The sequence below is a fragment of the Arachis ipaensis genome, chromosome B1 (genome assembly GCF_059453495.1).
Source record: "Arachis ipaensis isolate K30076 ecotype BB chromosome B1, ASM5945349v1, whole genome shotgun sequence".
Taxonomy (NCBI): Eukaryota; Viridiplantae; Streptophyta; class Magnoliopsida; order Fabales; family Fabaceae; genus Arachis; species Arachis ipaensis.
Genome location: NC_142436.1, coordinates 134,506,070 through 134,529,085, shown reverse-complemented (window position 1 = coordinate 134,529,085; position 23,016 = coordinate 134,506,070). Strand labels below are relative to the sequence as shown.

The following is a 23,016-nucleotide window of genomic DNA, read 5'->3' as shown; positions in this document are numbered from 1 at the left end:
ACCCACGTTAGTTGCCACGTTAGCTGCATTAACGTAGGAACTAACGTGGAAAGAAGAGGAAGCTCCAACGTTAGTGGTAAAGTTAACACCACAAACGTTGCAAAGGCCACACATCACCACGTTAAGGGCCACGTTAATGCCATTAACGTGAACTCTAACGTGGAGCAAAAAGAGATCGCCAATGTTAGTGACACTAACTTTGTCACTAACGTTGGACAAGGCCAAGATTGCCTACGTTACTGGCCACGTTAATGGCACTAACGTGAAGGGTAACGTGGAGCAAGGGATGAAATGCCAACGTTAGTGACGCTAACTTTGTCACTAACGTTGGAGATGGCAAAGTACACCCACATTAGTGGCCACGTTAATGCCATTAACGTGAGCACTAACGTGGAAGAGAAGGAGTTTTGTAGCGTTAGTGACAAAGTCAGTGTCACTAACGCCTTAGTGTCATGGCATGCCTACGTTAAAGGTCACGTTAGTTACACTAATATGGACCATTAACGTGGGAGAAAGGGAAAAGGTGTAGCGTTATTGGTAAAGTTAGCGCCAATAACGCTAGCGAAGGATAAAAAGGTTACGTTAGTGGTCACGTTAGTGCCACTAACATTGGAGTTAACGTGGCTCAATTGGGTTGGGACGTTAGTGACAAAGTTAGTGTCGCTAACGACTTCGAACCAGATTTTACACTTAACGTTAACACCACTAACGTCCTGACTAACTGCATACCATGCCTGACTCACACTCTTTCTGCAAGCAAAGCTGAGCCCACTGAAGACTGTAACTACTTAGCGAGGAAGGTAGAGCCCGTGTTGGCGGGAGCTCGGGCCTTGGAGAGTAAGCTTCAGTCCTCCATCAAAGCAAATGAGAAGTATAAAGTTGAGGTGAAATCGCTGCAGACGCAACTGGCTGCTTGTGAAGAGAAGGTTAAGACTTCCGACGCTGCTGTAGCAAGACTCACCGAGCGGGAGCTTACCTTGGAGAGCCAACTCAACGCTGCTCAAGGTCGGGTGAAGGAGCTTGAGAAAGAGCGTGATGAGGCCCTCTCGTCAGCAACCACAGCCAAGGCCGAGAAGTCTGATTTGAAGAAGAAGTATAAGGAAACCGTGAAGCATGACCGGAATGCTATCATGGTGACTGAAGAGGTGATCATGGCCCAAGTGAAGCTGTTGGCTCCCGACTTTGACACCTCTGCTATCACCGTTTTCAAGACCATCAAGGATGGCAAGATCGTTGATATCCCTAAGAAGTGAACTCTTTGAACTTTATGTTTTGTTTTGGTAGTTTGTGAGACATTTTTTGCCATTCTAACTTTGTAACTGTCTGGTGGTTTTTCTATGTAATTGACTATGAAACAATGTTATGACAAAAACGAGGCCGAGTAATGGCTTTTTCGTTTAATCGCTTGAAACTTGGCTTTGTTTAATAGCCGTTTGTTGTAGCGTTTGCGACTTTAGTAGTTCCTAGGGTGATCAGTCCCAGGTTAGCATTTTGTTACTGGATTAATTAATTTCTCATATTAAACAAAATAATCAGCGCGTTAAAGTATACAACGAGCAAGAGACAATTAGTATAATAATGGATTGCTATTCATGTAAACAACCAATGGGAAATAATATGAGCATAGAGTAAATTCATGTAAACAACTAATGGGGAATAACCTGATCATAGATTAATACGGGTCTTACTAAGCCGGGAGACCGCTAGTCCGCTGGGTGTGCTTCGGCCTCTAGGAGTAGAATCTTCTTAGGTTTATTGCGTTCCACGTTCTGGGAACTTTCTTGTCGTCCAGCCGTTCCAACTTATAGGCACCGTTGCCGATGACTTCCTTTATCCGGTATGGACCTTCCCAATATGCTGCCAACTTTCCTTCCCCTGGTGTCGGGAGACCCACGTCGTTGCGCCGTAAAACTAGGTCGTTTGGCTCAAAATCCCTTTTCAGCACTTTGGCGTTGTAACGCAGGGCCACTCTTTACTTCAACGCCGTTACTGACAAGTGAGCCATCTCTCTAGTCTCGTCCACTAAGTCCTTTTCCACAGCTTCTTCAACTCCTCCCAAGAGTAGCCGTGGACTCGGTTCCCCAATTTCCATGGGTATTATCACGTCAACCCCATAGGTGAGTCAGAAAGGCGTCTCCCCGGTAGATGATTGTTGCGTTGTGCGATAGGACCATAGGACCGATGCCAGCTTGTCTGCCCAGGTTCCCTTTTCTGGTCAAGTTGCTTTTTGAGACCTTGTAGGATGACCTTGTTCGCTGCTTCGACTTGGCCGTTAGTTTGGGGGTGTTCAACGGACGAGAACCTCTACTTTATCCCCAAACCGGCAAGAAATTCCCCAAACTTCTTATCAGTAAATTGTGTTTCGTTGTCCGAGATGACGACCTCTGGTATCCCAAATCTGGCTATCACTTGCCTACATATGAACTTTCGGCAATTCGCCGAGGATATGCTAGCCAGTGGCTCAGCCTCTACCCACTTGGTGTAATAATCGATGGCGACGATTAAGTGCTTGACCTGCCCGGGTCCGACTGAGAAGGGTCCTAACAGGTCGACTCCCCATTAGGAGAATGGTTGGGATGCCATCAGTACACTCAGTTCAGCTACCGGTGCTTTGTGGAAGTTAGCGTTCTCCTAGCATCTCTTGCATTTTCTCACGAACTTTTTGGAATCCGCCATTATTGAGGGCCAATAGTAGCCGGCCCTGACGAGTTTTCTAGCTAAAGCCTTTCCTCCGATGTGGTGGCTGCAGCACCCCTCGTGGACTTTGCTTACCATGTAGTCCGTCTAGTCGGGGCGCAAGCACTTCAATAGAGGTTGGTTCAGTCTTTTCTTAAATAGTTGGCCTTGTATTATCGTATACTTGGCCGCTTCTCTCCTTAGTGCTTTCACCGCCTTCTTGTCATCAGGGAGTTTACCGTTTTCTAAAATACAGTGATCGGGTCCATCCACGAGGGGAGGCCAGTCCCCCTGGTTACGTGTAAGGTCACTATTCGCTCCTTCACCAAACCTTGAATCAGGGATCGGTTTGATGTTATAGGATCAAATTTACTTGAGGAATTGGTGGGCTTTGGTTTGATTGAGACACATACAAGGTAAGGTTTATCAACCCTAGCCAATTTCGATTCTAGTATGTTAGATTGTGAATTTTGAGTATGTATGGTGATATATGTGAAATTAGGTGTATAAGTGTATATGTTGGAGCTTGAATTGTGAGTATTGGGACCTTGTGGAGGTTGGGTACTTGCGCTTTGATGATTTTGGGAGCTTGAGGGGCTGTATTGGTTGGTGTTTTGCCTTGGACAACACGCGGAAATCGGCCAAGGTATGTTTTAGGTTTCATGTATTTAATATATAATTGATGACTTGCATCATCTACCCTTTTTCTTGCATAAAAAGGACCATAAAATAAGCATAATCTCATTTGATCATTGCAATTCATGCCTTAATTGATGAATATCATAGTACATTGCTTTGAAATGAGTTTGTGTTGAATTTCAAGTGAAAAAGACATCAAAAATGGGAAGAAAACAACAAAACAAGTGGGGCGTGTAAAGCAGGTATGCCACTTGGAACAAACGCCACAAAAATGTATTGGCGTGGCACACCAGAGCTGGGCGTGGCACGCTGGTAAAACATTCCAGAGAGCAACAATGAAGACCATCAAAGGGGCGTGGCACGCCAGAAGCTGGGCGTGGCACGCCAACTCATTACCTAGAAGAGTCATCACTAGGGCGTGCCACTTTGTATCGAAGGCGTGGCATGCCAGCTCCAGAATTCACTTGGGCGTGCCACTTGAGGATCAAGGCGTGGCACGCCAAGCCTAAGAGACCCACAATTGAATGGGCATGCCACTTGAGCAACATGGTGTGGCACGCTGGTACAAGAATCCAGAGAAGGGGTTGAAGGCTAATGAGGTCTGGGCATGCCACTTGAGCAACCAGGCGTGGCACGCCAATGAACAAGAAGGCAAAGCAAAAGATGGGCGTGTGATGAGCGGATAATTTATACGCTTTTTGGCATTGTTTTTATATAGTTTTTAGTATGATTTAGTTAGTTTTTACTATATTTTTATTAGTTTTTAATTAAAAATCACATTTATGGACTTTACTATGAGTTTGTGTGTTTTTCTGTGATTTCAGGTATTTTCTGGCTGAAATTGAGGGACTTGAGCAAAAATCAGATTCAGAGGTTGAAGAAGGACTGTAGATGCTGTTGGATTCTGACCTCCTTGCACTCAAAGTGAATTTTCTGGAGCTACAGAACTCCAAATGGTGCGCTCTCAATTGCGTTGGAAAGTAGACATCTAGGGCTTTCCAGAAATATATAATAGTCCATACTTTGCCCAAGTTTAGATGACGCAAACTGGTGTTCAACGCCAGCTCTCTGCCCTATTCTGGAATTAAACGCCAGAAACAGGTTGTAAAGCAGAGTTAAACGCCAGAAACAGGTTACAAACTGGCGTTTAACTCCAATAAAGAACTCTCTATGTGAAAGCTTCAAGCTCAGCCCAAGCACACACAAAGTGGGCCCCGGAAGTGGATTTCTGCATCATTTACTTATCTCTGTAACCTTAGTAACTAGTTTAGCATAAATAGAACTTTTTACTATTGTATTGGGAGTTCCATTTTCCCTATTTTCGAATTCATATGCCATTTAGAGAGGCTGGCCATTCAGCCATGCCTGGACCTTGTTCTTATGTATTTTCAACGGTAGAGTTTCTACACACCATAGATTAAGGTGTGGAGCTCTGCTGCTCCTCATGAATTAATGCAAAGTACTACTGTTTTTCTATTCAATTCAAGCTTATTCCTATTCTAAGATATTCATTCGCACCCAAGAACATGATGAATGTGATGATTATGTGACGCTAATCACCATTCTCACTTATGAACGCGTGCCTGACAACCACTTCCGTTCTACATGAAGAAGAGATAGAATGAGTATCTCTTAGATATCTAATACAGGGGACCGAGTCCGAGATATTAGAGTCTTCGTGGTATAAGTTAGAACCCATGGATGGCCATTCCTGAGATCCGGAAAGTCTAAACCTTGTCTGTGGTATTCCGAGTAGAATCTGGGAAGGGATGGCTGTGACGAGCTTCAAACTCGCGAGTGCTGGGCGTAGTGACAGACGCAAAAGGATTGTAAATCCTATTCCAGTATGATCGAGAACCGACAGATGATTTGCCATGCAGTGACAACGCATTGGGCCAATTTCACAGAGAGGACGGGATGTAGCCATTGACAACGGTGATGCCCAACATAAAGCTTGCCATGGAAGGGAGTATGAAGGATTGGATGAAAGCAGCAGGAAAGCAGAGGTCCAGGAGGAACAAAAGCATCTCTACACGCTTGTCTGAAATTCTCACCAATGAATTACATAAGTATCTCTATCCTAGTTTATATTTTAATTATATTTTAATTATCAATTCAATATAACCATTTGAATCTGCCTGACTGAGATCTACAAGGTGACCATAGCTTGCTTCAAGCCGACAATCTCCGTGGGATCGACCCTTACTCACGTAAGGTTTATTACTTGGACGACCCAGTACACTTGCTGGTTAGTTGTGCGAAGTTGTGACAAAGTGTGATTCACGTTTGAGAGCACCAAGTCTTTGGCGCCATTGTTGATGATCACAATTTCTGCGCACCAAGTTTTTGGCGCCGTTGCTGGGGATTGTTCGAGTTTGGACAACTGACGGTTCATCTTGTTGCTCAGATTAGGTAATTTTATTTTAATTTTAAGCTTTTTGTTTTTGTTATTATTCTATTCTTGAAAATTTTCAAAAAAAATAATTTTTTTTCAAAAAAAAAATAAATTATTCTATGTTATTCAGAATTTTTAAGAATGAATTCTAGAGTTTCATGAAGCATGTTGAAGCCTGGCTGGCTGTAAAGCCATGTCTAATTCATTTGGAATGGGGCTTCCACTTATCAGCATAGAATGAAGTTGGATGAAGTATCAGCTGTTGTATGTCTGATTTGTATCTGCTAAAGCTTGGCTAGCCATTGGCCATGTCTAGTGTTTTGGACCGGAGCTTTCACTGAAAGCTTGGCTGGCTAGTAAGCCATGTCTAATTCCTGGACTGGAGCTTTAGACTAACAGTGCAAGATTCCTGGAATTCCTATTAAAAATTTTGAAATCCTTATTTTTCTCTTTTCAATTAATTTTCGAAAATCCAAAAAATTTTTTTTTATAAAATCATAAAAACCAAAAATTTGATGTTTCTTGTTTGAGTCTTGAGTCAAACTTTAAGTCTGGTGTCAATTGCACGCTTTTATAATTTTCTTTAATTTTCGAAAACTCATCATATGTTCTTCATGATCTTCAAGTTGTTCTTGACAAGTCTTCTTGTTTGAACTTCATATTTTCCTGTTTTGTGTCTTTTGTTGTTTTTCATATGCATTTTTAATTTGTTATTGTCTAAACATTGAAAATTTCTAAGTTTGGTGTCTTGCATGTTTTTCTTTTCTTAAAAATTTTCAAAAATAAGTTCTTGGTGTTCATCTTGACATTCAAAGTGTTCTTGATGTTCATCTTGACATTCATAGTGTTCTTGCATGCATCATTTGTTTTGATCTAAAATTTTCATGCATTAAGTCTTTTTGATGTTTTTCTCTATCATCATTAAAATTCAAAAATAAAAAAAATTATCTTTCCTATTTCACTCATAATTTTCGAAAATTTGAGTTGACTTTTTCAAAACTTTTTAAAATTTAGTTGTTTCTTATGAGTCAAGTCAAATTCTCAATTTAAAAATTCTATCTTTTTCAAATCTTTCTCAAAAATCAAATCTTTTTCATTTTTCTTTCATAAATTTTGAAAATTTCAAAATGATTTTCAAAATATTTTTCGTATTTCGTTTCATAATTTCAAAATTTTTACTAACAATTAATGTGATTGATTCAAAAATTTTAAAGTTTGTTACTTGCCTATTAAGAAAGGTTCAATCTTTAAATTTTAAAATCCTATCTTTTTGTCTCTTGTTAGTCAAGTAATCAACTTTAATTTTCAAAATCAAATCTTTTTAAATTTCTTTTTCAAATCTTTTTTCAAAATAAATTTCAATCAAATCTTTTTCTAAATCAATTTCAAAATCTTTTCTAACTTATTATCTTTTCAAAATTTGATTTTCAAATCTTTTTCAATTAACCACTTAACTTTTTGTTTGATTCTTATCTTTTTCAAAACTACCTAACTAACTCTCTCTTTCTAATTTTCGAAAATCCCTTCCCTCTTTTTCAAAATTCATTTTTAATTAATTAATTATTTTAAATTTTAATTTAATTTAATTTCAATTTTTAATTTTCGAATTTTGACTTTAATTTTTATTTCTTATTTTGTTTAATTTTCGAATTCTCTCATCTCTCATCTCCTTCTATTTATTTATTCATCTACTAACACTTCTCTTTCACTCAAGAATTCGAACCTATTCCTCTCCCCTGTGTTTGGATTCTTATCTTTTTCTTTTTCTATTCTTCTCTTCTACTCACATCAAGGAATTTCTCTACTGTGGCAAAGAGGGTCCCTATTATTTTCTGTTCTCTTCTTTTTTATATGAGCAGGAACAAGGACAAAAATATTCTTGTTGAAGCTGACCCAGAACCTGAAAGAACTCTGAAGAGGAAGCTAAGGGAAGCTAAAGCACAACTCTCTGGAGAAAATCTGACAGAAACTTTCGAAAAAGAAGGAGATATGGCCGAAAATAATAATAATGCAAGGAAGATGCTTGGTGACTTTACTGCACCAAATTCCAATTTACATGGAAGAAGCATCTCTATCCCTGCCATTGGAGCAAACAATTTTGATCTTAAACCTCAATTAGTTTCTCTGATGCAACAAAACTGCAAGTTTCATGGACTTCCATCAGAAGATCCTTTTCAGTTCTTAACTGAATTCTTGCAGATCTGTAATACTGTTAAGACCAATGGGGTTGATCCCGAGGTCTACAGGCTCATGCTTTTCCCGTTTGCTGTAAGAGACAGAGCTAGAATATGGTTGGACTCTCAACCTAAGGATAGCCTGAGCTCTTGGGATAAGCTGGTCACGGCTTTCTTAGCCAAGTTCTTTCCTCCTCAAAAGCTTAGTAAGCTTAGAGTGGATGTTCAAACCTTCAGACAGAAAGAAGGTGAATCCCTCTATGAAGCTTGGGAGAGATATAAGCAACTGACCAAAAAGTGTCCTTCTGATATGCTTTCAGAATGGACCATCCTGGATATATTCTATGATGGTCTGTCTGAGCTATCAAAGATGTCACTGGACCATTCTACAGGTGGATCCATTCACCTAAAGAAAACACCTGCAGAAGCTCAAGAACTCATTGACATGGTTGCTAACAACCAGTTTATATACACTTCTGAGAGGAATCCTGTAAGTAATGGGACGCCTCAGAGGATGGGAGTTCTTGAAATTGATGCTCTGAATGCCATATTGGCTCAGAACAAAATATTGACTCAGCAAGTCAATATGATTTCTCAGAGTCTAAATGGAGTGCAAGCTGCCTCCAACAGTACTAAAGAGGCATCTTCTGAAGAAGAAGCTTATGATCCTGATAACCCTGCAATAGCAGAGGTGAATTACATGGGGGAACCCTATGGAAACACCTATAATCCCTCATGGAGAAATCATCCAAATTTCTCATGGAAGGATCAACAAAAGCCTCAACAAGGCTTTAATAATGGTGGAAGAAACAGGTTTAGCAATAGCAAGCCTTTTCCATCATCCACTCAACAACAGACAGAGAATTCTGAGCAGAATCCATCTAGCTTAGCAAACATAGTCTCTGATCTATCTAAGGCCACTCTGAGTTTCATGAATGAAACAAGGTCCTCCATTAAAAATTTGGAGGCACAAGTGGGCCAGCTGAGTAAAAGGGTCACTGAAACTCCTCCTAGTACTCTCCCAAGCAATACAGAAGAAAATCCAAAGAGAGAGTGCAAGGCCATTGATTTGACCATCATGGCCGAACCTACAAGGGAGGAAAAGGACGTGAATCCTAGTGAGGAAGACCTCCTGGGACGTTCAGTGACCAATAAGGAGTATCCCTTTGAGGAACTAAAGGAATCTGAGGCTCATCTAGAGACCATAGAGATTCCATTGAACCTCCTTCTGCCCTTTATGAGCTCTGATGAGTATTCTTCTTCTGAAGAGAATGAAGACGTTACTGAAGAGCAAGTTGCTAAGTACCTTGGTGCAATCATGAAGTTGAATGCCAAATTATTTGGTAATGAGACTTGGGAAGATGAACCTCCCTTGCTCACCAATGAACTGAATGCATTAGAAAGGCAGAAATTACCTCAAAAGAAACAGGATCCTGGTAAATTCCTAATTCCCTGTAACATAGGCACCATGACCTATGAGAAGGCTCTGTGTGACCTAGGGTCAGGAATAAACTTAATGCCACTCTCTGTAATGGAGAAACTTGGGATCTTTGAGGTACAAACTGCCAGAATCTCATTAGAGATGGCAGACAACTCAAGAAAATAGGCTTATGGACTAGTAGAGGACGTGTTAGTAAAGGTTGAAGGCCTTTACATTCCTGCTGATTTTATAATCCTAGATACTGGGAAGGATGAGAATAAATCCATCATCCTTGGAAGACCCTTCCTAGCCACAGCAAAAGTTGTGATTGATGTGGACAGAGGAGAGTTGGTCCTTCAACTGAATAAGGACTACCTTGTGTTTAAGACTCAAGGTTCTCCTTCTGCAACCATGGAGAGGAAGCATGAAGAGCTTCTCTCATTGTAGAGTCAACCAAAGCCCCCACAGTCAAACTCTAAGTTTGGTGTTGGGAGGCCACAACCAAACTCTAAGTTTGGTGTTGAACCCCCACATTCAAACTCTAAGTTTGGTGTTGGAAGGTCCCAACAATACTCTGAACATCTGTAAGGCTCCATGAGAGCTCACTGTCAAGCTACTGACATTAAAGAAGCATTTGTTGGGAGGAAATCCAATGTTATTTAATCTATTTTATATTTTTCTTTGTTGTTATTTCGTGTTTTATTAGGTTGATGATCATGTGAAGTCACAAAAACTACTGAAAAATCAAAAACAAAATGAAAAACAGCACACCCTGGAGGAGGAGCATACTGGCGTTAAACGCCAGTAAGGAGCATCTGGCTGGCATTTAACACCAGAACAGAGCATGAAGCTGGCGTTAAACGCCAGAAACAAGCAGCAGTCTGGCATTTAAATGCCAGGATTGCACCTAGAGGAAAGCTGGCGTTAAACGCCAGAAACAAGCATAAAGCTGGCGTTTAACGCCAGAAACAAGCTACATTTGGGCGTTTAACGCCAAAAACAAGCAGCAGTCTGGCGTTAAACGCTAGGATTGCATGTATATAGCGTTTTACACGTCTAAAAGGTGCAAGGATGAAAAATCCTTGACACCTCAAGATCTGTGGACCCCACAGGATCACCTCAGGATCTGTAGACCCCACAGGATCCCCACCTACCCCACTTCTCTCTTCTTCACACATTCCAATAACACTATACCCTTCACCAATCAACTCAATCACTCTTCCCCATCACCTCTTCACCATTCACATCCATCCACTCTTCCCCATAAACCCCACCTACCTCCAAAATTCAAACTCCTTTCCCTCCCAAACCCAACCCTAATGGCCGAACCCTAACCCCCACCCTACTCCTATATAAACCCCTCATTCCTTCTTCATTTTCACACAACACAACCCTTTCTTCTTCTCTTGGCCGAATACACACCTCTCTCCTTCTTCTCCATTCTTCTTCTCCTTTTTTCTCTCTTCTTTTGCTCGGGGACGAGCAAACATTTTAAGTTTGGTGTGGTAAAAAGCATTGCTTTTTGTTTTTCCATAACCATCAATGGCACCTAAGGCCAGAGAATCCTCAAGAAAGAGGAAAGGGAAGGCAATTGCTTCCACCTCTGAGTCATGGGAGATGGAGAGATTCATCTCAAAGGTCCATCAAGATCACTTCTATGAAGTTGTGGCCAAAAAAAAAAAGTGATCCCTGAGGTTCCTTTCAAGCTCAAAAAGAATGAGTATCCAGAGATCCAACTTGAGATCCAAAGAAGAGGTTGGGAAATTCTCACCAACCCCATTCAACAAGTCGGGATCCTAATGGTACAAGAGTTCTATGCAAATGCATGGATCCCTAGGAACCATGATCAAAGTGTGAACCCGAATCCAAAGCATTGGCTTACCATGGTTTGGGAGAAATACTTAGATTTCAGTCCGGAAAATGTAAGGCTGGCGTTCAGCTTGCCAATGATAGAAGAAAAGGATTTCAGTCCCGAATCCTCACCTCATTTGCCATCTATGTAATTCGGCTGGGATTGACATAGAGGGAGACATTCTCATTGATGAGGATAAGCCCATCACTAAGAAAAGGATGGAGCAAACAAGAGACCATGGATCTCAACAAGAGCATGAGAAAATTCCTCATCATGAAATCCCTGAGATGCCTCAGGGGATGCACTTTTCTCCACAGAATTTTTGGGAGCAAATCAACACCTCCCTAGGAGAATTAAGTTCCAACATGGAACAACTAAGAGTGGAGCACCAAGAGCATTCCATCATCCTCTATGAAATTAGAGGAGATCAAAGAGCTATGAGGGAAGAACTACAAAGACAAGGAAGAGACATAGAGGAGCTCAAGAGCACCATTGGTTCTTCAAGAAGAGGAAGATGCCACCCTCACTAAGGTGGACCCGTTCCTTAATCTCCTTGTTCTTATTTTCCTGTTTTTCATTTATTATGCTTTATGTTTTATTTATGTTTGTGTCTTTACTATATGATCATTAGTGTTTAAGTGTCTATGCCTTAAAGTTATGAATGTCCTATGAATCCATCACCTCTCTTAAATGAAAAATGTTTTAATTACAAAAGAACAAGAAGTACATGGTTTCGAATTCATCCTTGAAACTAGTTTAATTATTTTGATGTGGTAACAATACTTTTTGTTTTCTGAATGAATGCTTGAACAGTGCATATGTCTTTTGAATTTGATGTTTATGAATGTTAAATATGTTGGCTCTTGAAAGAATGATGAAAAAGGAGAAATGTTATTGATAATCTGAAAAATCATAAAAATGATTCTTGAAGCTGATGCCAGGGCATTTTGGCCAGTATCACTAACCTTTTCTTTACTGTTTTTAAGGTAGTTTCATGCATTTTCTTGGAAAATAAGCTAGTTTTGGGTAGATATTCACTTACATCTTGATTCAAGCATACATTGTGCACTTTACATGATTTCATGAGAATTTTGCATGAATTATATGATAAATTGGATGATGCATGATCCCATGATTAAGAGTAAGACTTTAATGCACTTTGTTTGCTTGATTTCAGGCCAAAAGAAGAAGAGAAGAAGCCACGTTAGTGGCTACGTTAGTTACACTAACGTGGGCACTAACGTGGAAGGAAGGAAAGCCCCAACGTTAGTGAGAAAAGTTAGTGGCATTAACTTTGAAGAAAGGAAATGGAGCCAAAGTTAGTGACACTTAACATTATCACTAACGTTGGACCAAGATCATAAGTGGCCATGTTAGTTGCCACGTTAACTTAGTTAACGTGGCCTCTAATGTTAAGAAGAAAAGGGGAAGCCAACGTTAGTGACATTCAACTTTATCACTAACGTTGGCCAAGTCACAATAAGCCACGTTAACTCCCATGTTAACCTAGTTAACGTAGAAGCTAACGTGAAGAAACAAGGTGGTCGACAACGTTAGTGACACCAAACATTTTCACTAACGTTGGAAGGAACCCACACAAGCCCCAATAAGCCACGTTAACTCCCACGTTAACCTAGTTAACGTGGAAGCTAACGTGAAGAAGGGAGGTGATCGCCAACGTTAGTGACACCCAACATTGTCACTAACGTTGGAATGAGCCCACACAAGCCACTATGAGCCACGTTAACTCCTACGTTAACTTAGTTAACGTGGTAGTTAACGTGGGCAAAAGTCCCACCTGGTAGCCTGACCATGCCTTCTTCAAACACGCATAACTTGAGCCACAAAGCTTCAAATAAGGTGATTCCAGTGGCATTGGAAAGTAGGATTCCAGAGCTTTCCAAGCATATATGGCACTACATGGTTGACACTAAATTTGAGGGAGAAAACCTGCCCCGAAAGTGCAATGATGAACATGGTATCAACCTGTATTAAGGCCAACTGACCTCTTCACCTTCCAAGAAGTGTAACTCGAGTTGTAGAGCTCCAAATGATGCACTTCCAAAGGCATTGAAAAGTAGACATCCAGGGATTTCCAACAATATATAATAGTATGGGGTGGACACTAAGTTAGAGCTCCAAAAACTGGCAATAATGAAGCCCTTATCGCTAGCGTTATTGGCACTCAAGTTTTCCAGTAACGTTGGCAATTAGTGTGGCTAACTTTAGCACTAACTTTAGCACTAACTTTAGCACCTGGACCTCAACTTGGCTCACTCTCTCTCAAGTCCACTTCAAAGCTCAAGTAAGCAAGCCCACAATTGTCAACCAATCAAGACCACAAGAAGCATCTAGAATAGGAATTTTCATTTAATTGTAATTTGCTTTTAATTTCATTTTGTAATTTAGGAGAGCCTATATAAAGGCCTTAGTCTTTACATTGAAGTAATCGGGAAAAGGGGGGAATTCTGGAATGGGGGATTGAAGAGGGGTCTTCGGACTCCCTCCCCTCACACACTTTTCCTTCTCTTTCTTTGTAATTTTCATTTATGAATGTTGAATTTTCAATTTCAGTTTAAATCTTCATCTTTACTTTTCTGCACTTTCTTTCTTTTCTATTTTTGTAGAGCAATGATCAACTAACTCTTTACATTGGGTTAGAGAGCTCTATTGTGATTCAATGGATTAAGTGTAGTTAGGGGTGCACATGGGGCCGGGTGAAGCCGGGTTCACCGTGACCCGAACCCGACCCTAAATAATGACCGGGTCTATTTATGAGACCCTTAACCGGCCCTAGACCCGATGAAGTCGTGTTACTTTCGGGCCACACTTAAGCCGGGTCTAGACCGGGTGAAGCCCGGGTCTTGATCAACTTTATCACGACATCACCAAAAATTAGATTCTACATCTTTTGAACCTCTAAATTTTGAAAAATAATTATTCCATAACAATGCAACATTTGCATAATAATAATTTAGAATCTAATAATAATAATTTAAAGTTTCATAATAATAATTATATCAATTACACATTAAACATTCAAAGTTCAAAAGACAATTAAAACAAAGTTAACAACCAACACAAGATTAACATAATAATAATAATTTATAGTGTCATACCAACCAATAACAACAAAATATTAAGTAGCAAACAACTACACGGGTCCAACGGGCCGGGGCCGGGTGACCCGAGGCTTGGCCCGAACCCGATTTGATAAATAATCGGGGCCATCTATTGAAACCTCGGGTCTGACCGGGCCATAACGAAGCCGGGTCAAATTAGCCCCGAAGTCATCGGGTCCGGTCCGGGTCTTCGGGCCGGACCGGGTCTTGTGCACCCCTAAGTGTAGTTCTTATTCTTCTTCTTCTTTCTTTCTTCTTGATTTTACTAGAGAGCTTTCGATCTTCATCCAATTGGGTAGTTATCTTGGAAAAGAAACTATTCATACTTGAATCTCTTCTGAACCTTGAAAGAGGAATGAAGAGATCATGCTAGAAATGCTTTCTCATGCTGGACCAAATTGGGTTTGGATGGATATGTGACTATAATCCTTCCAACACTTGATTTGGGAAATGCATGTGATATAATCAGTGACCATACTTCATCTCTTCTCATGAGCAATTGACCAAGGAATTGGCTATTGATCAAGATTTGAGAGATTGAATTACAAGGAATCGTAATTCGATCACTTAAGATTGCCAAGGAGATTAATGAACGCATTGATTGAGGAAGAGATGAGAATGAACTTGATCCGGAGGATTGCAATATCTCTTGATCCCAATGTTCATTTTATTTTTAGTTCTTACATTTACTTTTCTTGTCATTTTAATTTTCTGTCAATTTACATTTCCTTGTTACTTATCACTCCATTATTATTCGTCTAACTAGGATAATCAATTAACCATTGATTGCTTAATCCGTTAATCTCTGTGGGATTCGACCTCACTCTATAGTGAGTTATTACTTGACGACAATTCGGTACACTTGCTGAAGGAAAATTTGTTGAGAGACAAGTTTTCCGTGCATCAAGTTTATGGCGCTGTTGCTGGGGATTAATTGTGATTAACAAACTACCGGTTGATTGATTTACTAGATTAGACACTTTTCTTTTGTCTTTATTTTCTTTTGCTTCTTTATTTTCTTTTGCTAACTAACTGTTTGTGATATTGCCTCACTGGGAATTTCCTCATCTGTGATAATGGAGATTCCAATTTATTTTGGTGATTATTGTTTGAGACAGAGCTTTCTGCAGGAAAGAAAGGAGCATCCATCATATCTTAGTCAATCAAATTTCATGGGAAACTCTCCACCACCACAGAATGATTCACTCTACTATGCTCATGGTGGGTGGGAGTATCAAGAACATGAAATGGGGTACTTTCCAGAGCCACAAAATGGTCCATATTTTGGTGAAATTAATCACTACTCAAGATGTGGCTGGGAAGATCAAAATCAAAGAGATTTCACTCATCCATACCCCAGTCATCAAGAGCCATCACCTCTCAATTATACAATCTCACCTCCAAGTTTTACATGCCTAAATTCTTCATCATTTGAGTATGCCTCAGCACAAAAGTCTATCCCAAATCCATACAATTCATTTCACCATCCACAAAACTCAATCCACTACCCACAAGAGTCATACCACTTTCAGAACACACAACCACAAAACAACCAATTCCATTCACAAGCCAACCCCGCCCAACCATTACAACCTACCCAACCTCTTTTAGATAAACTTGCTAGTGTGGAACTCATCATTAAAGAACTCAGAAGAAGTAGAGTAGAGGAGAGACTCACTAGGATAGAACTCCTCCTTGAAGAAATAATAAAAATAATCGAAGAGGAGAAAATAGCAAAAAGGGACCATGAAGAAAAATTGAGGGAGAATGCACAACTCTATTCTGAAGAACAATTCATTGGAGAGATGAGATCACAAAGAGAAACCACTCCACTCTCTCCAGAAACAGAGGAGTTCATTCAAAGGTCAAGAAAAAGGGAGGAAGTCAATCAAGGGAGTCCACACTCCAAGGAAACAGAGAGTTGCATAGAGGGTGAGTTTATTGAACCACCAATTCAAGAAGTTTTTGATGAAGAGGATGCTCCACCCATCATACAATACCCAAATCCTGAAATCAAGGTGGTGAAGGCAATCAACATGAACACTAACAAAAGGATGGTGACCAAGAAAAGAAGGACAATATTGATGAAGAAGAAAAGGTCAACCAAAAGCCATCCCACCCCTACCCCAACAAGCAAGTTTACTCAAGCTAACAACAGAAGAAGGCTTGCTGGGGAGAGGCACTCAAAACAAGGGGCATTAACTGGCTCCTCTTTCCTCTTGAGGTCATTCCTCTTAACAAACTGGAAGAAGAGGAAGAAAGTCGTGAACAACATGTCAAGCTAATGATATTAAAAGAGTGCTTGTTGGGAGGCAACCCAACCGTAGGTAATATTTCCTTGCTTTGCTTAGTTTACTTTCAATAATTTGGCATATGATTGCACTCTAAGTTTGGTGTTGCCATGCAACAATTTGAATTTTAATCTTCACTGGGTACTTGCAACATTCTAGATTGACAGTGGCACACTAAGTTTGGTGTTGCCACTTAACTTTCATGCAAAGTACCATGCCAACACCACTTATTAGTGCAATCAAAATGTCTCTGTTTGTATTTCTTGTGTCTTTATTGTATCCTTAACCTTGCTTGCTGAAACACATGAATACTCACACTTCATTCTAAGACATTCATGATCCATCATGGACCCCATCACCACTGTTTTAATTGTTGCTTGAGTATAAGCAATCATTCTATGTCTGGTGTGGGAAAGGGAAGAATAGGAGGAAAAGGGCAACAACAATGAAGATAAAATACAAGGTGGTAAAGTTCCTTACTCCTCTTACTTATTTCCAGCACTTTAATTTGCATGATTGTCTTCTATTTTCTTTGTATGCATGTGTGATTTCTCCTTGTGAATAAGCATGTCAATTCTGTCTTTTAAGCTTTTTGTTGATTAGGGTTGTGTTTGCTAGTCTGAATGTCATTACTGCATCATCTCCTTACTTACTTGTATGTTTGTCCTTTTGAATCAAATGAAAGGAGAATGAGTGTTTTTAAAAGACCAGAGTAGAGTTCATACTATGGAATGAGTTCATGAGTTTGTGGTGTGGTCATAAGTTAGCTAAGTTGGTTCAACCACAAGGGTGGGAAGACAACTATCTGTCATGAATACTATGCTTGAGACACACCCCATGAGACTAGCTAAATAAGAAGATCCTAATAAGAAAGAGGGAAAGAACAATGAAAGTGGAAGAATAAAAGAAAAAAAAAAGTAAGCAATAAGGCTAGGCACCAATGGTTTTAATCTTGAGGTATGTGTCTGTGGTGCTCCTGTGTGATGGATCTACTTGGATGAATAAGCTCTTAGGGGTGCCTTATCACTTGGTAACTTGGGTTAACTAACTCGGGATTATCAGCTGAAAGTCCACTATCAAGAGTAACCTTCACTACAGAGCATTTAGTAACCCAAAGAGGTGCTGGACACCAAGGTCTCAAGAAAAGAAAATAAATAAACTATGTGCCTGTGGTGTGTATGTATGGGGAAGAGACTTGAGCAAGTAAGTCCTTAGGGGGTGCTTCAACACCTAGCACCTTGAACCAACTGGTTCGGGAGTGTTGGCTGAAAGCTTATTTTAAAGAGTTGCCCCCTTACAGAGCACTTAGCTTAAGAACAAAAATAAGCCCTGAAATGACAACAAAAGGATCAATGAATAAAAGTCTCATGGGATGCAATCACAGTGAGTATTCTAGGATATGATAAAGGTCTGAAAGCCAGGAATGAACCTAAGTTGCTATGCATGAAACCACCATAAAACCAGGGACATAACTTCCACAAGAATGACTCATTTCTCTTGGCATTCCATTCATCATTCTCTTGTTCCAGTACTTGCTTAGGGACAAGCAAGCTTTAAGTTTGGTGTTGTGATGCCACGACATTTTGGCCAGTTTCACTGACCTTTTCTTTACTGTTTTTAAGGTAGTTTCATGCATTTTCTTGGAAAATAAGCTAGTTTTGGGTAGATATTCACTTACATCTTGATTCAAGCATACATTGTGCACTTTACATGATTTCATGAGAATTTTGCATGAATTATATGATAAATTGGATGATGCATGATCCCATGATTAAGAGCAAGACTTTGATGCACTTTGTTTGCTTGATTTCAGGCCAAAAGAAGAAGAGAAGAAGCCACGTTAGTGGCTACGTTAGTTACACTAACGTGGGCACTAACGTGGAAGGAAGGAAAGCCCCAACGTTAGTGAGAAAAGTTAGTGGCATTAACTTTGAAGAAAGGAAATGGAGCCAACGTTAGTGACACTTAACATTATCACTAACGTTGGACCAAGCTCATAAGTGGCCACGTTAGTTGCCACGTTAACTTAGTTAACGTGGCCTCTAACGTTAAGAAGTAAAGGGGAAGCCAACGTTAGTGACATTCAACTTTATCACTAATGTTGACCAAGTCACAATAAGCCACGTTAACTCCCACGTTAACTTAGTTAACGTGGAAGCTAACGTGAAGAAACAAGGTGGTCGACAACGTTAGTGACACCAAACATTGTCACTAACTTTGGAAGGAACCCACACAAGCCCCAATAAGCCACGTTAACTCCCACGTTAACCTAGTTAACGTGGAAGCTAACGTGAAGAAGGGAGGTGATCGCCAACGTTAGTGACACCCAACATTGTCACTAACGTTGGAATGAGCCCACACAAGCCACTATGAGCCACGTTAACTCCCACGTTAACTTAGTTAACGTGGTAGTTAACGTGGCCAAAAGTCCCACCTGGCAGCCTGACCATGCCTTTTTCAAACACGCATAACTTGAGCCACAAAGCTCCAAATAAGGTGATTCTAGTGGCATTGGAAAGTAGGATTCCAGAGCTTTCCAAGCATATATGGCACTACATGGTTGACACTAAATTTGAGGGAGAAAACCTGCCCCAAAAGTGCAATGATGAACATGGTATCAACCTGTATTAAGGCCAACTGACCTCTTCACCTTCCAAGAAGTGTAACTCGAGTTGTAGAGCTCCAAATGATGCGCTTCCAAAGGCATTGGAAAGTAGACATACAGGGCTTTCCAAAAATTTATAATAGTATGGGGTGGACACTAAGTTAGAGCTCCAGAAACTGGCAATAATGAAGCCCTGATCGCTAGCGTTATTGGCACTCAAGTTTTCCAGTAACGCTGGCAACTATGCCAGCGACCATGTCCACTTCAAAGAAGCATAACTTGAGCTACAGAGGTCCAATTGAGGTGATTCTAGTTGCGTTAGAAAGCTGACATTCAGAGCTTTCTAACGATATATAATACTCTATAGTGGGCATCAAATTGGAGTACAAACAAGAGGCATCTTTTAAGCCTCAAAAACACCAACTGGGCAGCAAGTGCAACGTTAGCCACAATAACTTTAGCACTAACGCCACACTTGTAGCATTAGTGTGGCTAACTTTAGCACTAACTTTAGCACCTGGACCTCAACTTGACTCACTCTCTCTCAATTCCACTTCAAAACTCAAGCAAGCAAGCCCACAATTGTCAACCAATCAAGACCACAAGAAGCATCTAGAATAGGAATTTTCATTTAATTGTAATTTGCTTTTAATTTCATTTTGTAATTTAGGAGAGCCTATATAAAGGCCTTAGTCTTTATATTGAAGTAATCGGGAAAAGGGGGGAATTCTGGAATGGGGGATTGAAGAGGGGTCTTTGGACTCCCTCCCTTCACACACTTTTCCTTCTCTTTCTTTGTAATTTTCATTTATGAATGTTGAATTTTCAATTTTAGTTTAAATCTTCATCTTTACTTTTCTGCACTTTCTTTCTTTTCTATTTTTGTAGAGCAATGATCAACTAACTCTTTACATTGGGTTAGAGAGCTCTATTGTGATTCAATGGATTAAGTGTAGTTCTTATTCTTCTTCTTCTTTCTTTCTTCTTGATTTTACTAGAGAGCTTTCTATCTTCATCCAATTGGGTAGTTATCTTGGAAAAGAAATTATTCATACTTGGATCTCTTCTGAACCTTGAAAGAGGAATGAGGAGATCATGCTAGAAATGCTTTCTCATGCTGGACCAAATTGGGTTTGGATGGATATGTGACTATAATCCTTCCAACACTTGATTTGGGAAATGCATGTGGTATAATCAGTGACCATACTTCATCTCTTCTCATGAGCAATTGACCAAGAAATTGGCTATTGATCAAGATTTGAGAGATTGAATTACAAGGAATTGTAATTCGATCACTTAAGATTTCCAAGGAGATCAATGAACGCATTGATTGAGGAAGAGATGAGAATGAACTTGATCCGGAGGATTGCAATATCTCTTGATCCCAATGTTCATTTTATTTTTAGTTCTTACATTTACTTTTCTTGTCATTTTACTTTTCTGCACTTTATTGCTTTCTTTACTTTTCTGTCAATTTACATTTCCTTGTTACTTATCACTCCATTATGATTCGTCTAACTAGGATAATCAATTAACCATTGATTGCTTAATCCGTTAATCTCTGTGGGATTCGACCTCACTCTATAGTGAGTTATTACTTGAAGACAATTCGGTACACTTGCCGAAGGAAAATTTGTTGAGAGACAAGTTTTCCGTGCATCAGAAGCAAGAAAAAGCAGTGAATACAAAAGCTTGCAAAAAAAAAGGGCGAAAAAAAGAGAAAGAAAAAGAAAAAGCAAGCAGAAAAAGCCAATAGCCCTTAAAACCAAAAGGCAAGGGTAATAAAAAGGATCCAAGGCTTTGAGCATCAGTGGATAGGAGGGCCTAAAGGAATAAAATCCTGGCCTAAGCGGCTAAACCAAGTTGTCCCTAACCATGTGCTTGTGGCGTGAAGGTGTCAAGTGAAAACTTGAGACTGAGCGGTTAAAGTCAAAGTCCAAAGAAAAAAGAAGAGTGTGCTTAAGAACACTGGACACCTATAATTGGGGACTTTAGCAAAGCTGAGTCTAAATCTGAAAAGGTTCACCCAGTTATGTGTCTGTGGCATTTATGTATCCGGTGGTAATACTGGAAAACAAAGTGCTTAGGGCCACGGCCAAGACTCATAAAGTAGCTGTGTTCAAGAATCAACATACTGAACTAGGAGAATGAATAACACTATCTAAATTCTAAGTTCCTATAGATGCCAATCATTCTGAACTTCAATGGATAAAGTGAGATGCCAAAACTATTCAAGAGGCAAAAAGCTACTAGTCCCGCTCATCTAATTGGAGTTAAGTTTCATTGATATTTTGGGATTTATAGTATATTCTCTTCTTTTTATCCTATTTGATTTTCAGTTGCTTGGGGACAAGCAACAATTTAAGTTTGGTGTTGTGATGAGCGGATAATTTATACGCCTTTTGGCATTATTTTTACATAGTTTTTAGTATGATTTGGATAGTTTATACTATATTTTTATTAGTTTTTAATTAAAAATCACATTTCTAGACTTTACTATGAGTTTGTGTGTTTTTCTGTGATTTCAGGTATTTTCTGGCTGAAATTGAGGGACTTGAGCAAAAATCTGATTCAGAGGTTGAAGAAGGACTGCAGATGCTGTTGGATTCTGACCTCCCTGCACTCAAAGTGGATTTTCTGGAGCTACAGAACTCCAAAAGGTGCGCTCTCAATTGCGTTGGAAAGTAGACATCCAGGGCTTTCCATAAATATATAATAGTTTATACTTTTCCCAAGTTTAGACGACGCAAACTGGCGTTCAACGCCAACTCTCTGCCATATTTTAGAGTTAAATGCCAGAAACAGGTTGCAAAGCAGAATTAAACGCCAGAAACAGGTTACAAACTGGCGTTTAACTCCAATAAAGACCTCTCTATGTGAAAACTTCAAGCTCAACCCAAGCACACACCAAGTGAGCCCCGGAAGTGAATTTCTGCATCATTTACTTATCTCTGTAACCCTAGTAACTAGTTTAGCATAAATAGAACTTTTTACTATTGTATTGGGAGTTCCTTTTTCCCTATTTTCAAATTCATATGCCATTTAGGGAGGCTGGCCATTCGGCCATGCCTGGACCTTGTTCTTATGTATTTTCAATGGTAGAGTTTCTACACACCATAGATTAAGGTGTGGAGCTCTGCTGCTCCTCATGAATTAATGCAAAGTACTACTGTTTTTCTATTCAATTCAAGCTTATTCCTATTCTAAGATATTCATTCGCACCCAAGAACATGATGAATGTGATGATTATGTGACGCTCATCACCATTCTCACTTATGAACGCGTGCCTGACAACCACTTCCGTTCTACATGAAGAAGAGATAGAATGTGTATCTCTTAGATATCTAATACAGGAGACCGAGTTCGAGATATTAGAGTCTTCGTGGTATAAGTTAGAACCCATGGACGGCCATTCCTGAGATCCGAAAAGTCTAAACTTTGTCTGTGGTATTCCGAGGAGGATTTGGGAAGGGATGGCTGTGACGAGCTTCAAACTCGCGAGTGCTGGGCGTAGTGACAGACGCAAAAGGATAGTAAATCCTATTCCAGTATAATCGAGAACCGACAGATGATTAGCCATGCAGTGACAGCGCATTGGACCATTTTCAAAGAAAGGACGGGATGTAGCCATTGACAACGGTGATGCCCAACATAAAGCTTGCCATGGAAGGGAGTATGAAGGATTGGATGAAAGTAGCAGGAAAGCAGAGGTCCAGGAGGAACAAAAGCATCTCTACATGCTTATCTGAAATTCTCACCAATGAATTACATAAGTATCTCTATCCTAGTTTATATTTTAATTATATTTTAATTATATTTTAATTATCAATTCAATATAACCA

General features: G+C 39.8%; 1 non-coding gene across 1 annotated transcript; it reads right to left on the bottom strand.

Annotated features, from left to right (window-relative positions):
- Nucleotides 1-8,092: 8,092 nt before the first annotated feature.
- Nucleotides 8,093-8,200, bottom strand: LOC148578459 (small nucleolar RNA R71). The gene has a single exon (XR_015902788.1). It is a non-coding gene; the product is annotated as a small nucleolar RNA R71 (small nucleolar RNA).
- Between the last annotated feature and the right edge of the window lie 14,816 nt (nt 8,201-23,016).